The sequence below is a fragment of the Neopsephotus bourkii genome, unplaced genomic scaffold (assembly GCF_033783945.1).
Source record: "Neopsephotus bourkii isolate Nb327-2 ecotype Australia unplaced genomic scaffold, CSIRO-AGI_Nbou_v1 NB_1557, whole genome shotgun sequence".
NCBI lineage: Eukaryota > Metazoa > Chordata > Aves > Psittaciformes > Psittacidae > Neopsephotus > Neopsephotus bourkii.
Window position 1 is genome coordinate 600,715 of NW_026902033.1, and position 17,717 is coordinate 618,431.

The 17,717-nt window shown below is 56.1% G+C and overlaps 1 protein-coding gene across 1 annotated transcript in view; it reads left to right on the forward strand.

Moving 5' to 3' along the window:
• Positions 1–283: 283 nt before the first annotated feature.
• Positions 284–17,717, forward strand: part of EPS8L2 (EPS8 signaling adaptor L2) — a 59,529-nt gene continuing 42,095 nt past the window's right edge. The window contains exon 1 of the mRNA XM_061371006.1: positions 284–352. The gene's annotated coding sequence lies outside the window, so the exon portion shown is untranslated. The remainder of the gene's footprint in view (positions 353–17,717) is intronic.

The following is a 17,717-nucleotide window of genomic DNA, read 5'->3' on the forward strand; positions in this document are numbered from 1 at the left end:
CTGTTGCTCCGGGTGCCAGCTCCACCTCTCGCTGCCTGCACATCCCTCCCCTCCTCTGCCCTGCCAGGAAGCCTCTGTCACCTGCTCGCAGACAGGCTGCGAGCGGCGCCGGCACCCGAGGGCAGCGGGGAGGCGGCAGCGAAGGGACCCGCATCAGGCTGGGACACCGGGTGGGCTCTGCCTTGCCCTGCGCTCCATCGCTGGCCCTTGGGCTCGCAGGCAAAGCCCCCGGGCAAAGGCAAAGGGAGTTGGGCTGCTGGAGGATGGCAGCAGGACTGAAGTAGGCACTCACGGATACCTGCGGGAGAGGCCACACGGGAGCAGAGGGGACACGAGCGGCTTCTCAGCACCGGTGAGTCCCTCCCTGCGCACCCGAAACCTTCACAGCCCCCCTGCCCGGCGTTCGTCTGCTTCCCAAGCGCGGTGGGTGCCGCTGTGGAAGGAGCGCGGCCGGAGGGGCTGTGCCTCGGATGTGCCCCTGTGTGTGTAGGGGGGGGTTATGGGGGGAAAGTGGGAAAACGGCGTTTCCCAGCGTTCTTGTCTGGGGTTGTTCCCATTCCTGCGCTTCCCAGCGGGACGGGCCCGGTAGGTGGCACTTTTCCGGCACCGAGCAGGAGCTTTCGCTCTGCCCAGGTCTGGAGAGGGCAGCTGGGAGCTGCCGCTTGTCTGCGGACCTCGGGGGTTCCTCCTTGGGGACGTGCGTGGAGAGCAGGGATTCGGCCATTCCCAGTGGGCACCGCAGAGCGGCTGCGCTGGCTGCGGGTGCGCTCCATCACCGCATCCCGAACCGGAGCCCCGTTCCCTCAGCGCTGCCTCCCCGGGAGCCGCTGGCTGCATTCAGGGGCTGGAGCGCAGCTTTCCTGCCCCCTTTCCCTTATTTGTCTGGAAAATGCCAGAGCAAACTCCACCGGGACAAGGCTCAGGGACGAGTCATTTCCCTGACGTTACGCTTAAAGGCTGGGAATAATTGCGAGACAACACAGTAGTAAAATCCACTGATTGCCCTGCTGTAATTAGGGCAACAGGGAGTAACGCTTGAGTTGCTGGGCTGCTCCCAAACGCTGCACGGAGCGAGGGCTGTGACAGGGATCAGATCCCTCGGTGGCTGCTTTGGTGGGATCCACTCCTAAAAGGGCTCTTTTGGAGCTCGAGAATGACACTCAGCAGCTTGGCTGCCTGAAGCCCAGCCCCACTTTCACCTCGGGAGCACATTCCTGGCTCCATTTAGGGCGGTGATGAAGCTTTCAGGTGGTTAGGAGCAAAACTGAGTCCTTCATGCCCAGAGAGGGCAGGCAAGGAGCTGAATCAAGGAGTCCCAACACAGGGCTATAAAGAGGGGCTTGGGATCCACTGCAGGAATACCTGTGAGTGGAAAGGTTATTGCTTGGCGCTGTTTAAAAGCAAGGCTTAAACTGGTGGTTGGAGTGATACCAAGAGTTTGATCCTTGCTGTGGTCAGGCCTGGGTCGTACCTGCTGCTGGTTCCACTGCTGAAGCGGGACTGGTTGAGCCCCCCAGATGATGGGAGCAGGATCCGCTCTGCAGGGCAGGGGGGGTTGTCATATAGTGATAGAGCTTGGAGGGACTTGGGGGTGCTTTGGGGCCCCTGAACACAAGCTGAGCGCTGGCATCATTGAGCTGGATGCTGGTGAAGTCGCTGTTTGCTTGGTGTCGTGAAGCAGCTTTACAAGACAAGCTTTGGTTTCTGCCCTTCTGCTGGTCCCCGTCAAGATCAGGGTGGGCAAAGACCCGACCAAGGCAGCCTGGGTGCTGCAGCAGGAGGAGGAAACGTCCTCTGGCACCATCTCTGTGCCACGGAGCAGACAGCCTCTGGCCTCCAGTGCCAGCTTGGCTGACTGCAGACAAGCCCCCATCAGTTGGGGTGCCAAAACCCAGCCCCAAGGCTGGTGAAATAGGTCCTGAGCATCGCTTCTGGGGCTCCGTCTGCCCGACTCCCATGGGTGCAGCACTCGACCTGCACGGACCAGCTTGGGCAGCAGCTGGTTTGCAGGTGGATCAGAGAGAAGACGACACTGTCTGCTGTAACATGAACAGCAGGCACCATTTGGATGGGCTGTCCCGCTGTGGCTTCAGCCAAGGGCATGAAGAGCCAGGGAATGGTTGTGCAGGATGAACCCAGGCTCTGCTCTGGTGGAGAGCCTGTTTGGAGGACCAAATCTGCGAGGGTTTGTTAGGATCTGCCCCTTGATGGGCTGGCTTTGTGCTGGAAAACCGAGTGCTTTTCATAGGGTCATGGATAACTCAGGCCAGAAGAGATTCCAAAGAGACACGGATGTGCAGAAGGTCTCGGGAGGTTTCAGTCCGTGTGGCAGGCAAAGGAAGGAGTGAAACAGGGTGAATATATGCATCGGCTTGTGTGGGCTTGAGAAACATCCATATGAAATAAGTCCGGGTGCAAAGCCGGAGTGCGTGGGGAGCCTCCGAGTCCTATCCCCCAAGGGCTGGATCCCGGCCGGGTGCTGCTTTGGTGCTGGGTCTCTGTCACACTCCCTGCTTGCTTCCCTCTTCCACGCCGTGGTCTCCCTGGAAGTGCCAGGTCAGGGCAGTTTGTGGGTTTGGTGGTTTTCTCCTTGGCCTCACGTCTGCTTTACACTGCAGCAGTCAGCAGTGCCGCCCCTAACCCAAAGGCAGACGGTGGTGCATCACCTTCAGCCTGAGTTTGATGTGATGGGCAGTGAAACGATCACCATCCAAAGCCACTCCAGCCTTGTGAGCCCTCCCAAAGTGCCAGGGGATGTCCACAGACTTCCCAGAATGGTTTCCTGCACTGCAATAAAGCTTTATCAGCAGCAATGTATGTGCCCCAACAGCAGCACTGGTGCAGCACTGGGCAGATCTAGGTGCACATGACTGTCAGCACGGCCTCCTGACCCTCCCTGCTCTGGCCAAGGTTCAGCAGGTACCCAGAACACTCACCTGCCTGCCCCCGAGCTGCTTGAGCCTCCCACTGCAAGGGAGGGCATGGGTGGTACCTTCAGAACCCTCCCTGCTCATCCCACTGTGTTATAGGAGAGCCCTTGTGCCATCAGGAGTGGTGCCCGAGTGATGCAGGAGATGGCATCCAGCGAGGCCCGACATCAGTTTGGCTCCTTGATCTCCCCTTGCCACCAGACCAGAGCTTCTCATGTCAGGGTTAGAGCAGAGTGGAGCATTAAGGGTTTTCACATAGGAGAGAGGCTGTGAACAGCAGCTCCGTCTGCTCTTGGTGGGTTTGAAGTGGAAAGCTCGGGAAGAAAGGATGCTCTCACCCATCCCTAAAGTATTTAGCTCCTCTGGATCAAATCACAGCTAAGAGGGAGTCAAAGGGGATCCCAGAGGGAGCCAACCCCATGCATTGCTGGTGCTCTGCTCCCATTTGAACAAGGGGAAAGTTTGTCCTTCCCAGTGCAGCCAGATGCTTCTGGCTGGGGATGGTGCCGCCGGCAAACCCGACACTCACGATGCCAGGGGGTAACCAAAAAGCCCTGGTGCCTTTACTTCCTGATAATCCAGATAAATCAGGAGGAACTGCACGGAAGGAGGGAGGGGAGGGTGTGGAGCCGAGTGCTGGACCGGTTTGGAGCCCTTCCCCATTCACCTGCAGAGCTGAGCCCTTGCTCCCATTCCCCAAACGCCCCCAAGGGCGTTACTGCAACGTGCTCACTGCCCAGAAGCTTCCCAGCCCATGGGAAGGGGAAGCCTGGAGGTGGCTGCTCCTGCAGACACAGATGACTCAGGGGGACAAATCAACCCCACTCCCAGGCACAGAGTCATGGAACCCCAGCCTGCTTTGGGGTGAAGGGACCTTAAAGCTCCTCCAGCTCCAACCCCTTCCACTGGAGCAGCTTGCTCCAAGCCCCTGTGTCCAACCTGGCCTTGAGCACTGCCAGGGATGGGGCAGCCACACCACAAAGGTTTCCCTTACCCTGTTGAGATGTCTCCTGTGCCAGAAATCCTCATCTGGGGGCCACATGCAGACCATGGTTGGTTATCACCCGCTGAGGCTGAGCCCACCTCTTCACTTCTCCTCTCCCAGTCCCTGAAAGACTCCCCCAGCTTCTCCCAAGCATTCCAGCTGGGATGGAGGAGCTGAGCACCAGGACCCAGGAAGGGGCAGCCAATGGGGTTTATGGAACAGCCCTAGCTCTTGTGATGGGCAGATAAGGTACAAATGAGCCCTCATCTCTCCCAGGCCTCCAACCCAGCCTTGCCCCAGGTGAAGGCAGCTCTTTTAATAGCTGCTGGAGTAGCACCACTCCACAGTTGGTGGATTGGGGGCTTTCAACACCTGCTTGGAAAGGGCCAGCAAACGCTCTCCTTATTTTGGTTTCCAGCTGGGTTCTGCCCCCAGAAGCATTTTATGGGATGAACTTGTTTGAGTTTTGTTCTTCCTGCTTCCTTTTCCTTTGCTTTTTCCACCCTCTGTCTTATCAGTCTCAACCTGGCCAGACTGATATCCTCCAGAGGTAAAGTGCAGCCCATGTGAGGGGCAATAAACCAAAGTTCAGGCACCCAGCAGTAATGCCCAGCACTGCAGAGCAATTCAGAAAGTGAAACTAAGACCAAGAGAAGAGGCAGAGCCCTGATGCTCAGCATCACCCTCCCAGAGCACTGACACGTACCCAGCCTCTTGCTGAAGGTGACCAGAAGTGGGAACCCTGTGGGAGCTGAGCTGCTTCCAGCCTCTCTATGTGTTAGAGGAGAACCAGAGCTGCCACCAGCAAATCCAAAGCAAAACCCAACCCCTGACCCACCTCCTGCCTGTGGCCAACACAAATGGGGTGTTCTATTCTGCCTCCTTGCCACCAACAGGACTGCTTTGGGGTCACTCCTCATCCCGCCCCTGTGGAAGGAGATGGGTGGCAATGAGGAGGGTGCTGCCCTTGGTGCTCATAGGTGGTAACAGAGGGTTGGGGCTTGGACTGTGACTTGTGGACACAAAGCCCTCCAAGTGTGGTTTGAGGCTCAGTGGTAACTGCATGGAGGAAGAAGCTTTTGCTGCAGATACACACAGAGGTCCCCATTTGCCTGAGCCTCAGACACTCCTTCACCAGTGAATTCACTTGTAAAAACACTGGGGAGAGGAGAGAGGAAAGTAATTGCACCCACACCATCCCCTCATAAATCACAGGCTAGAGCCTGCTCTCATGCCCAACACTGCTGCCTCTTAATGATAGCTGTGCTCAGCAGAGCCAGGCTTTGTGCAGCAGGCAGCTCTAATTAAACCTCCCTGCTCCCTAGGAAGACATGCATGGTTTCCCCTGGGGAGGAAGGGGATGGACTCGTCTGTGGCCATTCCCCGAGTTAACCTCAAGCACTTGCACACAGGGAGGCACTCTGGCTTGTTTGCAGTACCTGATGCTCCTGGTGTTGTTTCTAGGTTGGGATATGGGGCTTTGAAAACCCCTTGAAGAAGGAAACCCATGTATCCAGGTTTACTGGTCAGGTGTGGATGGTCCTTGTCTGCTCTAAGGTTGGGTAGTAAGAAATGGCTCCTCAGTTGATGTACATGACCACAGTGATACTGCAGATTGTTCCTTGCTGAGACTGCAGCCTTTAATATGTGTCCCAGACTGCACCCAAGCAAATCCCCTGATTGGAATTAAATAGACTTCAAGAGGCTTCATCCATGCCCAGATCCACATGAGAAGAGAGGCAGGTCGCTGAGGCTGGCAGGGGAAGGAGCCCTGTAGCCCCAGGCACCTGCAGGCCAGCATCTCTAGATGATCTGCAGATGGGCTTGGTGCATTGCTGACTCACCTCCACCTCCCCACCACCTGAGAACACCTAAGCTGCAGGAGACATCTGAGCTATGGGAATGGCAGTTTGCCCCACTGATGTCAAAGGGCTGATTCCCGAGCAGAGTGAGTCAGCATTCTCCAGCTGGGCCTGCTGAGCTGCAGTAGCTGAGAAGCCAAATCCAGCATCCAGCACATGCTCACTCCACTGAAGGCAGAGTAGGCTGTGAAGAACATGGGGAAAATCATCAAACCCCAGCCTGGTTTGGGTTGGAAGGGACCTTAGAGCTCCTCCAGCTCCAACCCCAACCCCTTCCACTGGAGCAGCTTGCTCCAAGCCCCTGTGTCCTTGAGCACTGCCAGGGATGGGGCAGCCACAGCTTCTCTGGGCACCCTGTGCCAGCGCCTCAGCACCCTCACAGGGAAGAGCTTCTGCCTTATCCCCAACCTGAACTTCCCCCATTTCAGTTTGAACCCATCACCCCTTGTCCTGTCAGTACAGAAGGTACAGGCTGAGAAAGTCATCATGGCATGAACAGCTCTCAGGGTGAACTGTAGATCCATGACTGCCCAGGGGGATGCTGTGAGCTGCTATTGCTTGAGAATGAAGTGGATGGAGCTTCAGCAGCTGGAAAGTGACTGCCACAGGAGCTGCAGCTCAGTGGGACGAGCTGGTGCACTCAGCTGGGCAGGAGCAGGTTGAGCAGGATCAATGGAGAGCAGATGTACCAGAGCCGTGCTCGCTGCTGGGCTCTGCCACAATGAGCAGGTAACACCCTAGGTGTGGTCAGGGCAGTGCCTCAGCAATCCCCTTGCCATGGAAGCACCCTCTTCCCTCTGCTCCGAGCTTGGAAAGGAAGAAGGAAGATCCCTCATGTATGTGATTGAAGTTATGAACATCCAATACTCCCGCTTGGAAGGGAGACAGTTGAGGTGATGCTCTCCTTGAGATCTGGGATACAGCCCCTAGTGTGGAGACAGTGAATAGGGAACAGTTCATGACTAACAGAGCTGGGAGCATCCCATGATCCTGGATGCTGACAAGTTCCCCATGGACAACAGGAGGTGGCCAGGCTGAGCTGTGGAGCATCTTGCCACAGGCCAGTCAGGATGCCCAGAGTTCACACGTGGCCAAATGCAGCTGGGCAAATCCAGGGATGAGATGGAAAAGGGCAACAAAGGCTCCTGAATCCCACTGCTGGAGGCGGGGAAACGTGTCCTGGTCCTGTTCCCCTCCTCTCCCGTGGGCAACCAGAGCCATGTGTGTGCTCCCATCCTGCCAGCCAGAGGGGATGGAGCACCCCACGTCCAGGCAGTTCTGGAACCCCCTGCTTCTGCCTCCTCTGAGCCCGGAGGGAGGATGAAGGGAGGAGAGGAGCTCCCCCCCGGTGCCTGTCAGTGGAAGATGTGGTGCAAGCGAGGACTGAGGGAGGCTGGAAGGAAGAAGCCACACAAAGCCCGCCTGCCACAGGCACAAGCAGGCGAGACCAGGCAGGCCCCACAGCATCTGCTCCATCCCTGGCACAGGCCCAGAGGCACTCCTGCTCCCTGCTGCTGCTGCCAAGCCCTTGCGAGCGAAGGGGTGAAGGTGAGAAGCATCTGAAGCAGTGGAGAAGAGTGGGAGAGCTCTGGGCTGTCACCACCCCACAGCCCCCGGTGTGCTCCCTAGAGCTCCGTGTGTGATGCCAGCTCCAACGCGATCGGTCCTGATGAGCCAAGTGCATGGCGCTGCCAGGTCACTGCTTGCAGGGGCCATGCCCTGCTCCAGCACCACGCAGTGACAGACACATCTGACTCCTGTCCCCTGAGAGCTCAAGCTAAAGAGGACCTGGTTGGCTCAGGACACCCAGCTCAGCAATACCCCTGCACCAGCCAACAGCAAGTACCAAGTGATCCCTTGGGATCACTCCTGGTTTCTCCCAGCCTGGGTCTGCTCCTTCCTCCTGGCCCTTGCAGGAGATCAGGGGGGTTTTGTGCCAAGACCATTAAAACATTCCTGCAGTGTAAGATTAGAAAGCTCCATTTCAAGCCATTATAGATAAAGCCAGCCTCCCACATCCTTCTATTCTACATGGAACAAAGAGCAAAGGGAACATTCCTCTTTTGGGTTTGGAATGATTTCTCATGGGATTTCTCACCGTTCATGATGCAGGACCTGCTGGCATCATCCACAGGGGCTGGTGGCTTTCCTGAAAGCCCAGGCACCAGAGATCAGCCCAGACTGGAGCTGAGCAGGCTGCAGAAGCCCAGTTTAGTGCTCACACGCAGGGGGAGGCTCCACAGCCAGCAGTGATGCTGCTTGAGCCATCTCCAGCTCTCACACTCCTGGGATGCTCCTTCTTTGTGCTGATCTGGCTGTAAGATAAAGCACTGAGTTAAGGAATGTCCATGTGGGGCAATGGGGATCCAGCCCCCTCAGTTCCTGCTCTGGGTTGGAGTGATCCTGCTGGTGCTGGCTGGGGACAGCAGGAGGCTGGAAGTGCTGAAGCTGCTCCTGGAGCCAACACTGACTTCTCACAGTGGCTAGGAGAGAATCAGGACCGTTTGCTCATCTTCAGCCCCAGTTTCAGAGGGAAAATCAAGTGGGAATGTGGAAGCAGGAGGGAGGAACTGCCAGGATAAGGTTGCTGTATCCAGCAGCATCCCTAAGGGTTAATACAAGGAACATCTCTAGCAGTTTGCTGACTGAAGGCTCCAAATGCTACGTGCAAGGACATCAAGAGGAGGTGTTTAAAGGTGTAGGCAATGCCTGAGCCCGTGTGGATCAACAGCACTTGTGGCCATGCCCATAGGAATGCCAGGCACTGACTGCAGCTCTTCCAGCACCAATTCTCCAAGCCAGGTAGCACATCCCAAGGAGTCACCTCTTGGTGGGGCTGTAAATGTCTCTGGTGGGAGCAGAGCCCTAAGGATGGGCTGAAGGAGGCCCAGGAGACCTCTGTCAGCCCAATGAGCTCACATCCCAACTCTGATGGGCAGTTTGTGGCTTAGGAAAGAAAGGAGCAAGTTTCCTGCACAGGGATTTGGGGAATAGCACCAGGTTCTTCTCCCCTCACTGCTTCCTGTCACTGCCCATCTTGTCCTGGGAGCCCGAAGTCAGAGCAGGGCTATCCCCAGCTGCAAAGGGAAGTGTGGTTAAACATTTCCCAACAAAACATGGTTTGTATCAGGTTCCAATGGGAGACTCTGGGAATCCAGGAATGGCAGCATGTTGCAGGCAAAACAAACAGAAAACTGATGAACTGATGAACTCCCATTTCTGCCTTTCACAGGTGACTGGGAACTGATAAATCACCGTTTTCCATATGGAATTGTATCTGTCTTGACATATCCAGGGGGTTGGTAAAGCATAGATCAGAGCACACATTCTGGGGATGGAAAAGGCCTGGAGCCAGGCTGGGAGAGCTGGGCTGGGGCAGCCTGGACAAGAGAAGGCTCCTGAAGGGGACACCTTAGAGCAGCTCCAGTGCCTAAAGCGCTGCAGGGAACCAGGAGAGGGGCTTGGGACAAGGGCCTGTAGGGACAGGCCAAGGGGAATGGCTTGAACCTGCCCGAGGGGAGACTGAGCTGAGCTCTTAGGCAGAAGCCCTTCCCTGTGAGGGTGCTGAGGCGCTGGCACAGGGTGCCCAGAGAAGCTGTGGCTGCCCCATCCCTGGCAGTGTTCAAGGCCAGGTTGGACACAGGGGCTTGGAGCAAGCTGCTCCAGTGGAAGGGGTCCCTGCCCAGGTGCTGCTGCCTGGACTCGTTGTGCCCATTCCCCCCGTCAGCAGCTCTCCTGAGCCATGTGAATGATCCATCCCTGTGGATTCCAGCCCAGACATTTGTTTCTATTACAACTGCCCGGCCCAGGTCTGGCTCTTGGTGCTCCCGCTCCAGCTCTCAGCCATGTACCTGCAGCTCAGGGCAGCCTGGGATGAGAGAGGGGCTGAGGAAGCCAAGAGCAGCCCCTCCACAAGACCTTGCTCCCTCAGTGCAAGCCAAAGGGAAGATGCCCCATCAGAGCCCTGAGTGCACGGTGAGGGGCTCCAAGAAACGCTCCAGCAGCTGGAGGAAGCACAGAACCAGGTGGGGATTAGCCCAGGAAGGCTGGGGAAGCCTTCAGCATCAAATGGGATGTGAATCAAGAGATGAATCTCCTCCCTCCAACCTGTCCCACCCACCCAGAGCGAGTTTTACAGCAGGAAATGAGAGTTCCCAATGCATTCCCTTCCCCAGGCCCAATGTGCTGTGTGGAAAGGGAGCAGAGTGAAGCAGCTACTCCCTGATGCAGGGAGAGGGAGATGGGCTGCAGCCCTCTCCCTTGCTTTGGGTTAGACATGATGGTGTCACCTACCTATACAGGGAAGTGAGTAGCTCTTGGTTGAGGTTTAACAGTCATCTAACCCCAGAGACCTCAGGGTGACCATACTGGAGACAGACTGGAGTTAAACATGGTCCCAAACCAGCTCTAAGCCTAATAACAGGCACTTCTCTGATGGAGAAAAGCTCTTGGCACGCTCAGTGCCCTGCTACATGCCTGAATTTCTGCCAAGGGAGTGAATCAATGCTTCAGGGAGTGACCAAAAATGCCCTTCCTTTAGGAGGAGGTGGTGGAAACATCCCATCCATCTCAGCACCTCTGTCTTGCTCATGAACTGGGCAGCATGGGGGAGTCCATTGGCAAGCAAAACTCCCTCTGACCCTCCCAAGGTGAGGGACCAGCTCCCAGTTGTCTTTCCTTAAAGGATTCCAGCCTTGTTTGGGCTGGCACCAGCCAGGCAAGGGATGCTCAGGTTTAAGGATCAAGATCCTCCTGGAATTAAAGGCTGTTGCTGGGAAGTAATGCGGAAAAGGCCAGGTTGGACGGGGCTTGGAGCAGCCTGCTGTAGTGGAAGGGGTCCCTGCCCATGGCTGGGGGTTGGACCTGCATGATCTTATGGTTCTTTCCAACCCAAGCCATTCTGGGATTCTAAAATCATAGAATCATAGAACAGTCAGGGTTGGAAAGGACCTTAAGATCATCCAGTTCCAACCCCCTGCCATGGGCAGGGACACCTCACACTAAACCATGGCACCCAAGGCTCTGTCCAACCTGGCCTTGAACACTGCCAGGGATGGAGCATTCACAACCTCCCTGGGCAACCCATTCCAGTGCCTCAGCACCCTCACAGGAAAGAACTTCTTCCTTAGATCCAATCTAAACTTCCCCTGTTTCAGTTTGAACCCATTACCCCTTGTCCTGTCACTGCAGTCCCTAATGAAGAGTCCCTCCCCAGCACCCCTATAGGCCCCCTTCAGACACTGGAAGGCTACTCTGAGGTCTCCATGAAGCCTAATGAGTGATGCTGCCAGATCAATCTGTGAGTCTTCATGTCAAAGCAGTACCAAAGTGGGGGTGCTGAGGCCAGCTGAGGGGTGCACAGCAGGGACATGAGGTGGGGTCACAGTGAATTGCACACTAAAACATCAGTTAATGAACAATGAAGCACTTGAGTGATGAGCTCAAAGGAGCTGTGATGGCAAAGGCCAGTCTGTCACTGACCTCTATGGCCACAGCTGGCAAGAGGCGACCACCAGGGACTAACAAGGACCACTGGGGTATGGTGTCAGTGTAGCCCTGGCAGCTGATGGATGCACCAGAGCACTTTAAACCTTCTGGAGGAAGCAGCTTTGCTATGGGTGCTTTGCATGCACACCCCATCACCTTCCAGGCACAGATGGGACAGCCCTGAGCAGCTCAAGGGCTTGCCTTGAAGTCCCACTGCAATGAGGACCAGGCAGAGCCTTTGCATCACTGTGTGAAGCAGCAGGGACCCAGCAGGGACCCCAGCACCTTCTCCATCCCCGCTCATCCTGCTGTGGTTGAGTGTCCCAACTGCTTCACAACAAGCCAGGAAAAGCCATAAGAGAAATGAGAGATCCCCTTGAGAGGTGCATGTGAGGAACAGGATGCACCAGCAGAGGGGTTTGGTTCCTACCTGGACATGGGGGTGATGCAGTGCCCTCCTTCAGGCTGGGCTGGAGCAGCAGAGGGCAGTGCCCCAGGGCCGTTATCCATCCCCTGCTCTGCAATATGCCACATGCACACAGGCAGAGTCACCCCCTGGTTTTACTGGCCTGAATGTCTGAGCCTTGAGTTTTACACAGAGAAAACAAAAAGTCAGTGTCAAATCCTTCCCCCCTTTATAGGATCACAGCTCTGATTCCCTTACTGTGGTGATCCCGAGCCCGTAATCCAGCTCCAGGCCAGGAAAAGGGGCTCATTATGGGATGGGAGGTGTTGAATCAGGACATAGAGAAACCATCAGCACTGCAACCACCAGTGCATTTCCTCAGCAAGCCCTCTGGATGCCAGCCAGCCCTGGCACAGGATGGCTGCAGCCTCCAGCCTTCCCCTTGTGTCCTCCCCATGGCTCCCATCCACCAGTCACAGGATGAGGGCACGGGCTTTGTTCACAGAGGTGTGGGCACAAATAGCAACAGGACAGAGGAAAACTGGTGAGGAGCACCTCAGATCCTGTGCTCAGCTCTGAGCCCCTCACTGCAAGAGAGACCTTGAGGGGCTGGAGCGGGGCCAGAGCAGGGCAATGGAGCTGGTGCAGGGCCTGGAACCCAAGTGTGATGGGGAAGGGCTGAGGGAGCTGGGGGGTTCAGATGGAGAAGAGAAGGCTCAGGGGGGACCTGATGGCTGCCTCCAACTGCCTGACAGGAGGATGGAGCCAGGAGGGGCTGGGCTCTGCTCCCAAGGAACAAGGGATGGGACAAGAGGAACCGGCCTCAAGCTGCACCAGGGCAGGGTTAGATGGAGCTGAGGAACAATTCCTGCCCCAGAGGGTGCTCAGGCATTGGAACAGGCTGCCCAGGGCAGGGCTGCAGGCACCGTCCTTTGGGGTGCTGAGAGGATGTGTGATGTGGCTCTTGGAGACATGGGTCAGTGGTGGCCTTGGCAGTGCTGGGGTAAGGGTTGGACTGGATGTGCTTGAAGGGCTTTCCCCACCTGGTTGATTCTGTGATTCCATGACTCTAGGATCTTTCCCCAGGCAGCCTTGGGAACACCTCATGGCTTTTCTTCCTGCAGAGCACAGGTGACTCACGTTACGCTTTCTCCCATTGGAGCAGTTTTGGAACTGGGGCTCTGTTAGTTTACCCCATTTAACGAGCTTTTATACAAGGCACATTCACCCAGCTCCTCCCATCCTTCCAAGAGCATCCATGAGTATCTGGCAGGCTCTTTCTGGGCCTGTCCTAAACTGCAGCCCAAGTGCAGGTAATGCTCAGCCCCCTGGCAAGAGACAGGCTCAGCAGCCACACAGCAAGCCCAGACCTGTGCTGTGGCTTTCCTGCACCCGGCTCCTGCAGGAGCCCTGCAAGAGAGAGGAAAAGGGTAACTCCAGGAGCTGTGACTCAGCACAGGGACTCTGCAAACACCCCTTTCACTTTCACAGGGGTAGTGGAGGCAGCTGCCAGTTTTGGTCCAAGATCCTGGAGATTGGGCCTATTTATGCGTTTCCCCTGGGTATTTATAGAGCAGGGCCCTGTCTGGACTTGCTCTTGGTTGTGTTTCTTGAAGGGAGGGTTTTCCCTCCTGGCAGGAAGAGCAGAGCTCCTGCTGGGTTCAGCCAGGAGCAGAACCTTCCTCTCCCCAGCCTCAGAGCCTCCAGCCCTGCACTCCTCACCTGGACCTGAGCTGGGCTCTGTTGGCGCCTCACCCCCGGGCTGCAAAGAGCCACAGGCAGTGTGTGGGTCCCCATGGGCTGGGGGCACTTCCCAGTGCTGTCTGCAGGTGGTTGTTGGATGCTGGTTAATGTGGGCACTTCTGCTCCATGGTGTCTGTTGGGGCTCAGCCCCTGGGAGCCAGCAGGTCCCTCAGATCCAGGGGCACTCAGCAGGGCTCTAGCCAGACCTGGTGGCTGGACAAGGGTGTGGATGCCTTCCAGTATCTGAACGGGGCCTATAGGGATGCTGGGGAGGGACTCTTCATTAGGGACTGTAGTGACAGGACAAGGGGTAATGGGTTCAAACTGAAACAGGGGAAGTTTAGATTGGATCTAAGGAGGAAATTCTTTCCTGTGAGGGTGCTGAGGCACTGGAATGGGTTGCCCAGGGAGGTTGTGAATGCTCCATCCCTGGCAGTGTTCAAGGCCAGGTTGGACAGAGCCTTGGGTGCCATGGTTTAGTGTGAGGTGTCCCTGCCCATGGCAGGGGTTGGAACTGGATGATCTTAAGGTCCTTTCCAACCCTGACTATTCTATGATTCTATGATTCTATGTTCCCTTCTTGGTGTCAGGAAGCCCATCTCTGCATTCCCATTGGCAAGGGGGTGGAACTGGGGGATCTTAAGGTCCTTTCCAACCTGAACCAGGAAATACTCTAAGCCCACATCACTGTTCCTGAGGAGGAAGGTGAACAAGGCGCAGGCTGCTTGGGAGCATGATCCTCAGCACTGGATCTAGACCTTACCCTGATGCTCTGCAGTATTAGGGCACAACGCACAAGAAGTGGCAGTGGGGGTCCATCAGAGCTGGTAGAGGGGTGGCTGGAGATCTGAGCTGCCTCAGTCTGAAAGAGCTGGTGCTGCTTCTGCCATGGAGGGTGAAGAGTTGGTTCCCTGCTCAGGCCTGTGCCGACCTGTTGGGCTGTATTTATCCAGGTGCTTGTCTTCTGGAGAGTCTCCACAATGTGAAACATCCGTGGACAGAGCAGGGAGTGTTTCTTCCACACACTGAGCAGGTTGGACCCAACGCCCGTGACTGGAGCTGCTGTAACAGGGTACATGCCACGCATGCCCTGAGATGACACACGTGTTCACCCGCACCTCTTCCATAGGGCTTGTGTCTTCGCAATGTGACCTGTGATCTTGGGTGCCTTTGTCACTGTAAGATAAGTGGAAGGGTGCCATGGGTTGGAGGGAGGGAGGGCACTGCTCTGGAGCCAGGCTGAGAGAGCTGGGCTGGGGCAGCCTGGAGAAGAGAAGGCTTCTGAAGGGGAGACCTGAGAGCAGCTCCAGTGCCTAAAGGGGCTGCAGGGAACCTGGAGAGGGGCTTGGGACAAGGGCCTGTAGGGACAGGCCAAGGGGAATGGCTTGAACCTGCCCAAGGGGAGACTGAGCTGAGCTCTTAGGCAGAAGCTCTTCCCTGTGAGGGTGCTGAGGCGCTGGCACAGGGTGCCCAGAGAAGCTGTGGCTGCCCCATCCCTGGCAGTGCTCAAGGCCAGGATCTTTAAGGTCCCTTCCAACCCAGAGCACTCTGTGAGGCTGTGATTCTATGGACCTGGTCAAGAAACACTTCAGGCTACAGGCACCAAACCTTATTTGACACCTTTCTATGACACACGGGTTACCCCATCTCTGTCCGTGCCATGGCTCCAGGTGGGAAAGCATGTTTCAGCCCTAGTTCTTGTGGGCAGTTGGGAAGTCCTGTCACGCTTGGCAGATTACAGTGGGATGAGGGATGGAAACAAGGACAAGCTCTGTTAGGAATGGGTTAGAGCACACTAGGAAGAACTTACTGTTCCTCCTAGGTAGCAGTTTAGAGGGGCTACTGCTGTTCCATCAAAAGCTGTTGTGTTTTGACAGGCAGTTCCCTGCTGCTACAATCGTGAATCCTAATGGCTTTTCATACTGACACTACCTGATTGCCATCTTAAAGGTCCTCTTAGACCCATGATGAACATTCAGACACTAGATGCTGCTCTCATTATTAACAGTGATGAGAATAACGACAGCCCTAAAAGACACTGGTAGTTCCCATTTCCCTGTAGCCCACTCAAGCCTTTTCCATGTGCTATAAGAACAAAAAGGAATGACCACAGCCGACAAGGGAGACGTGCACGTCATAAAAACAACATGGGACAATAGCAGCCATCAGCCCAAAGGCAGAGCTCTCATTCCTTCCCCTCCCATTGAGCTCCTCCACCCTCACAAGCTCCCAGCTCCCTCTTCAAAGAGACTCACGCAAGCCAAAACAATGTATGGCCCGCTTCCATTTGCTATAAAAGCCCGCAGACGTAGCCCAGACAACAATGCCAGGCTCCTGCCATGGCTCTGGGTGTCTTCAGGAGGATATTTGACCTCCCAGGATAGGACCGGCCGGAAAACCAGGGAGTGAGACTTCCTTTGCTTTAAAGCACAACAGGGCTTCACCCACCCCCATGTCCTTCAGCAGGGATTTGTGCTGCCCTCCTGCACATCAGATCTGGCCTGGGACAGTCACAGTGCCAGGCTTTACCCCCGACTCCTCTGAAGTCCCCAGGGCCAGGATCTGAGCCTGGCTTAGCTGCTCATGAGCAAGGCTTAGGTGACCCACGAAGAGACTGCCCTGCACCACCAAATGCTCCTGAACTGGATTTGATGGGGCGGAGGGAAAGGGCAGTCCCTGCACAGCCTCACCTCAAACAGCACAATTCACTTCTCCCCTCCCTTCCTGCGCTGCTGGGGAAGGAGCAGAAGCGGCTGCACCCTGCAGGGAGGCAGGAGGGACATCAAGAACCTGGGGACAGGATGTGTCCAGAGGCTGCCGACTGAGAGAGCTCTTTGGGGTGCCCCACAGGGAGCAGCAGCCACCCAGCCCCAGCCTCATCTCAGCTCTCAAGTCTTACCTTTGGTTCTGGCCGCAAGGACTCAGCCCTTTCCTCATCATCACAGAATGGTTTGGGCCAGGAGACACTTACAGCTCACAGCTGAACCAGGAACCTCTTGTCCAGGCTGCCCCAGCCCAGCTCTCTCAGGCTGGCTCCAGAGCAGAGCTGCTCCAGCCCTCGCAGCAGCTCCATGGCCTCCTCCAGCAGCTCCACATCCCCCTTGTGCTGCTGCCCCAGGGCTGGATCAGGACTGCAGGGGGGTGTCCCCAGAGTGCAGCAGGGGGCAGGATCACCCCTTCCCTTTCCTCCTCTTAAGTCCCGTTGTCTCTTAGGATCACCCCTTCCCTTTCCTCCTCTTAAGTCCCGTTGTCTCTTAGGATCACCCCTTCCCTTTCCTCCTCTTAAGTCCCGTTGTCTCTTAGGATCACCCCTTCCCTTTCCTCCTCTTAAGTCCCGTTGTCTCTTAGTTTACCAAAACCATTGCAAAGTCAGAACCCTGTCCCCTGGCCCCACGCTTCCAGCTGGGATTCAATCAATATCAATTAATTTCAAGTGAATTAGAACCTGTGTGTGAGGCTCTGCCCTGTTTTAACTTGGCCAGCATCACAGCACACCCTCATCTCCATCACTGAAAGCTGAACACAGCCCTGGCCCTCAGTGCACCAGGTGGAGGTAGGCAAAGGCTAAATAGTGGAAACAGCAGGAATATATAGGATGGAGCCCAGCAGGGAAGGACCTGCTGCCTTGGCCCTACACTCACTGCTCCCAGCTTCGTGCAGGCACCCTGGAAGGGAAGACAGGCTTCCAGTTCCAGTGGTGCTGGGTGACAGGAGAGGGGACACTGGGGTTCACTGTGCTCTAAGTGCCAAGATGGACGGGGGTCACTTGATGGGGGATGTCAGAAGGAGCCCCTCACTGCAAGGTCACTGGTGTTAATGCTGGGCCCAGCAGAAGACTTTTGCAGCACTGGGGACCACATAAGAGCCTTCTACTCTCTGTGTATGGTGGATGTTCCTCAAGCAGCACATTAACAGGGTCCAGTGGCCTTTCCACTAGCTGAGGTACACAGCAGCTTATCCTGCCTTCCTCTTGAGAGCCCAGCTTATCCTCACTGCTTCCTTATCAGCTATAGAGAGATAAAGAAGTGGCTCATTTTATGGCCAGTCCCGCTTCACCCTGCAGCTGAGCACCAACCCCTGCCACTGTCACAGGGGCTGCTCCTTTGGCAGCCAGCAGGGATCCTCTAAAAGCAGGAGGAGATGCCAACACTGCATTGTGGACAGAGCTGAAGGAGCAATAACCAGGGTGACCTGCACTGCATCCTGGGCTCCTCCTGCTGTGCCACACTGGGGCCTGGGAGCCAGCTCGGTGCCATTCACCTGCTGGCATCACCTGGATTTCAGTCCATTAAGGACACAGCCCT